This window comes from Protopterus annectens, chromosome 10.part0 (assembly GCF_019279795.1).
Source record: "Protopterus annectens isolate FY-2018-M chromosome 10.part0, PAN1.0, whole genome shotgun sequence".
Classification (NCBI taxonomy): Eukaryota; Metazoa; Chordata; order Ceratodontiformes; family Protopteridae; genus Protopterus; species Protopterus annectens.
The window spans coordinates 689,498,469-689,504,305 of NC_056744.1; the positions used below are offsets into that span (position 1 = coordinate 689,498,469).

A 5,837-nucleotide genomic window follows, 5' to 3' on the forward strand; every position below is an offset into this window, starting at 1 on the left:
ACAAATATACAGTATTGGTTAGTTCAGAGCACACTCAGAAAAAAAGAGGAATGGCTATTTTATGGAATAAAAGTATGCCCATTCCTAAAACCATTAAGTCTTATCAGGATGACAAAGGAATGTTTTGTATGGTTACAATACAAATTAATGGGAAGACTTACACTTTAATTAATGTATATTGGATACCTGGAATTGGTATTAATACAGTGAAACATCATCTTGATAAGATCATATCATTCTCTATAGGATATATTATTTTAGCTGGTGACTTTAATTGTATACTACATGAAAGTGATACTACCACTATAGGAAAGAGAAGAATTACATGTAATGCAAAACATTTAAAGGATTTTGCTAATTCTTATCATTTGAATGATATTAATAATCAGATAGATTCAAAATCATTACCATACACCTTTTTTCTAACAGATACAAAACTTATTCAAAAATAGATAGGGTCTTTATTTCTAACCAGATGGTAACAGATTTAATTAATTCCAAAATCATTTCATGTCCTATATCTGATCATAATTCAATTGTTTTGAATTCATGATAAAAATACTCATAATGTTCAGATCAAAAGGATACCAGCATACTTAACTCAACTAAAAGACTATAAAGAATATATACTTTCAGAAGTAAAACATTTTTAGACATAAATAACACTCCTGAAGTCTCCATTGTTTATGTTTGGGATGCCTTAAAATCATATCTATATGGACAAAGTATCAGATGGTATAATAATAAAAGGAAATCTTGGGATAAGGAATTGTTAGATATTCAAAGTAAATTAGACTCTTATAAACATAATAATAAAGAAAATATTATGGACAAGAAAGTTATTGAAGAAATAAACAAACTAAATGAGAAATACAAAGAAATTTTAACTCATAAAGTTAAAATAACTTTAGAGAAATACAAGTTTTTGTCTTATTCAATAAGCCCCAAATACTTACATAGACTTAAAAATAAAACAAAAAGGTTGAATAAACAAAGCCATATCAAAGAAATCTTTTCTCTAAGGAAAAAGAAGAATGTTTCTAGTATACCAGAAATACTAGATGAATTTAGAAATCACTTTCACAAAATTAACCATAATAATATTAACATGGAACCTAAAGATAAAATAAAGGAGTTTATAACCACAAATATGAATAAAAAGCTTAATAAACAACAGATTAAACTATTGGACAAGAGTATTTCATATACAGAAGTTATTACACAAATAAATAAGATTAAATCAAACAAAACACTGGGTAATGATGGTATTATACCAGAGATATATAAAATCCTTTCTAAAAGTACATATTCATTAATACATAAGGTTTTTATTTTGGCCCAAACTGAGTTAATAACTCCCCCATCTTGGCAATATACATTTATTTCGCCAATTTTAAAACCTAATAAAGATCCAACTAGATGTTCTTCATATCGGCCCATCTCATTACTTAATGTTGATTATAAAATGTTTATGAATATCTTTGCTGATAGATTGAAGACAATCATTCCCGGCATTATATATATAGATCAGACAGGCTTCATTGTAAATAGAAATACTTTTGATAATATAAGAAGAACTTTAACATTAATAGATTTTGCAAATAGGAAAAAGAAAGATTTAACACTTATTAGTCTTGATATAAGTTCAGCATTTGATTCAGTAAGTTGGGACTATCTGTTTACCTTAATGAAGTGCACAAACTTCTCAGATGCATCTGTGAATCTAATTGAACATTTATACAAAGGAACGTTGGCTTATATTAAGGTAGGAACATATGTTTCACAAAAAATACCCATTCTTAAAGGTACAAAACAAGAATGTCCACTTTCTCCACTATTATTCACTTTAGTAATGGAGCCTTGGGCTAATTTGATCAGAAACAGTACTGACATAGAGGGTTTTGAAATAGATGAAAATACAACATCCAAAATTCAACTTTTTGCAGATGATGTTCTAATTACATCAGTAGGATCTAATTCTTCTATACAGTCTCTATTTGATAACATGATGAATTTTAAAAGTATTTCTGGTTTAATATTCAATGAAGAAAAAACTAAAATACTACCTATATATACACGAAAAAATATTCTCATTAGTGATTTTACTAAATATGTACCCAATTCAGGTCAGATAAGTTATTTAGGTATAATACTATCTAAAGATATTAAATCTATTATATATAATAATTATAATACCTGTTTTCTTAATATACAAAATCTTTTTAATACCTGGAATAATATGTTTTTACTTTGGAGGAGAGACTTACAATTATTAAAATGATAATATTCCCCAAGATTTTATACTTAATACAATCAATAATACTTCCACCTACAAAATAATTATCAAGAAACTGAACACACTAATGTTAAATTTCTTATGGGCACCTAATAGACCTAGGATTGCATTAAAGAAACATACTAATAGCTGGTCTCAAGGGGTATTTCTTTTCCAGACTTTAATTTATATACTATCTCTTCTATTGTAAAAGTTATTACTTTATTAATAGATCAGTCATATGTCACAAAATGGAAAGATTATTGGGAGCTAATTAGTATACACTTCATGAAAATCTCCTTAACACATAAAAATATGATTGTAAATAACTCCATGTTATGGTTACTAAAGGAATTTTGTACTTCACCTATTACACCTAAACATATGGTTTGTTACCCATTAAATATTATTATTAGTTATCGTAACTTTATATTCATGCACCCTAAGTATAGGGAATGGAATTTTATTGTATTCCTATAATGTATACTCAGGGTATGCTTTTGTCATCTACTTCTGAAGGAACTCATTTAGCTATAGATAATGATCTAAAGTACTGGTATCAGTTGATATCTGATAATAAAGTTAAAAATCTAGATTTCTTAAAACAAGAATTTGATCTAAGAGAAACTTGCTGGTTAGAGGTTCAGACCTTTAGACAACATCTCATTAATAAAATAGATTTAATGTCTATAACTGTTAAAGAATCTATTCCAACACTGATTGATTACTTGATATTAAATTTACAACATAAAGTTTCTGATAAAGGTAAACTTTCATACATACATAAAGTTATCAGACAAGAAACTTTTACAGTGTAGATTCATACTGGAATTATTTCACTTCTATTAATGGGGACCCACCAAATCAACAAGATAAACAATATATATTGGAATCTGCTTATAGAACTACATCTTCCATTGTCTGGAGACTTTATACATGGAAATTTTTACATAGATCTTTTTATACACCTTTGATGATGAATAAAATAAATAATAAAGATAATCTATGTAAGAGATGTAATGTAGAAATTAATGCTGACTGGGCTCATATGTTTTATGACTGTATAAAATTGAAATAATACTGGAAGTCAATTAATGAATTTTAGCAGGCTCTTTTTACAGATAATTTCATTATTTCTAAATCTCTTATATTATTCAACACACCTGTACCTCAAAGTGTTAAAAAGGTTAAGCTTCCCTTGTTATGGCCTATTCTAGCAGTGGCTAGGAAAATAATAACTAGAAATTGGATTTCAGATACACCTCCTTCGTTCAATGAATTTAAAAATGTTATGAATATAGTGTGCCATATGGAAATAAACACAATTAGGACTAGAACAAACAGAAAAACATCTTATTTTATTGTATGGGATAATTTACAAAATTTGTTAAAAAATTTTTAATTTCAATAGCATGGTATTTTAGTTTAATTAATTTATCTGATTGTAGTGGATGTCTTTGTAAATACTTTAGTTGTTTTGTTGAATATTATAATAATACCTATTTTTAATTACTTGTATAAAATTGTTATGATATTTCTCTTATATGTTAAAACAATAAACCTGTTTTGAAAAGAAAAAAAAAAGAAAATGCGTGTTAACAAAAATAGATTCATAGGTTAATAGAGAAGTACTGGACTAGCTGCCCTTGTGGGCCATTTTAAGCCTAGCCATTGTCCCTCAGGGATGAGAATCAAATCCTGTATCATAACTCTCAACTGTCTCTGATTGGGACTGAAATTTTAGCTCTGTCCTTCTTAATCCCCCCTAAAATTGGAGACTTGCGATGAAAATGTAGTGAATTACACTTAATAAATAATGACAATAATTAGGGTTATAGACGTCTGCTACTTCATAAAATGTTTATTCACATCCTCTTATTCTATCACTGTCTCAAGTTAATAGAAGGAATATTTTAGAACTGCCCCTAGTTATTTCTGGATGTGTCCTTAATTCTGATAAGATTTGTCCCCGATTCATTGAGGGTTATGCCCTGCACCCTGTGTTTGTTTGGTAAGCACCATAGCCATTATGCCAATCCCTTCCCTCCCTTAAATTGGATTTGAATCCAGCACCCCCAGTACTCTTTTTATAAGCTCACCGCACATACACATTTCGCCATAAATCATTATTCTAGCAGCTTTCTGAGTTTATAAGAGCTGTGTTTAAAATGTGTCCCTATTCTTTGGTCATTTGTATTCCCATTATTGTAGGTGTTGTACACATTTCTTGCTCAGAAGTTGAGAGGTATGTCAGATATCACCAGAAGAAAAGGTAAGAATTACAGGAGTTGCTCTTTTGTAGAGGGACTTACCGTTTGTCGTTTTAAGAGCAACTCTGGGTGTTTACTCCAATAAATAAATATGCATGACTTTCTACTAGTGTGTGGGTCACTCACAGGTTTTTAACCTATCTTGATTAGTACGTAGATTTGTTACGGTGGAAGAGTAAACAAGAATTTAAAGACAAAAGCTGGGCTAAAAAAACATGAATAAAACGATGGTAATCTTACAAAGGTTAAAGCAGATGTTGGACCTAGGAATTATTTTATAAAGTGTGCTTGTTAACACAACAAGTAACTAATTGGCAACAGCTATTAGTAATTTACCTACCTGACAGAATACCAAAAAGCCCAGCCTTCTTCAGTCAACGGGCATGTTTACAGACCGCACGCAAAGGCACAGCGGAAGGTCATAACTAGTAAGACAACAGGAAACCGAAAGTAACGTAACTGCCGTGTCTGTAAAGAATGATAATATGGTTGTGTGCGTATTTTAATCAGCACTTGGGCCCAACACCTGTCATTGCAAAAATACGGTATCTCTGCTTGCAGAAACAGGAAGTTAGCTTTGGGGCATCACACGCATAAAGGCAGTAATCGTGTCGTGGTTGCAACATGGAGCTACATAAACAACTAGAGCGTCAGCGAATATACATAACTATAAGTACAGGCAGTATCCGATGACGGTAGATTTATAGCTAGCGGTGGTGTTTAACACACTGTACAGCTGGCAGAGCTGTCAATATGGCAAACCAAAGATGTAAGGCAATATTTATGTGTATAGGCAGCCAAAAATAATCTGGGACAAAACTCTCATATCAAGGATAGATTCTTGTAGGTAGCGTTCCTGCATACTCATAAAGTTGGTAAAATAATAGTTTCGTCATTGCATGACTTTTCTGAAGTGTGTGTGAAATTCAAAAACGTCTGTGATTGACAGAAAGCCACACATTTAATGACGGGAAGAACAAAAATAGTTAAAAGCTTTGTGTACTACCTGGCGTAGGTAGTAGCAAACTATGTGTATGCATTTAATGTGCGTATGTAAACTAGGGTTGCCACCTTTTCAAATGGCCAAAGTGGGACATTTTTAGTACAAACATCAGATTTTACAGGCTGACACATACCCACGGTCAGTACAAAGGTTAGAAATTAACTTTTTCCCTAAATAAAAGCGTATTCTTGTAGTGTTTTAGTTGCTTATTCTGTTTCTTATAACATTTAGGTATTTTAGATACAGAATAACTTTTATGCAACTATTACATAAAATATAGGAAATAATT

The 5,837-nt window shown here is 30.5% G+C and overlaps 1 protein-coding gene across 2 annotated transcripts in view; it reads right to left on the reverse strand.

Moving 5' to 3' along the window:
* OMA1 (OMA1 zinc metallopeptidase) overlaps positions 1-5,186 on the reverse strand; it is a 629,416-nt gene extending 624,230 nt beyond the window's left edge. For both annotated transcript variants that reach the window (XM_044085522.1, XM_044085523.1), the window contains exon 1: positions 4,886-5,186. The gene's annotated coding sequence lies outside the window, so the exon portion shown is untranslated. The remainder of the gene's footprint in view (positions 1-4,885) is intronic.
* Positions 5,187-5,837: the final 651 nt, after the last annotated feature.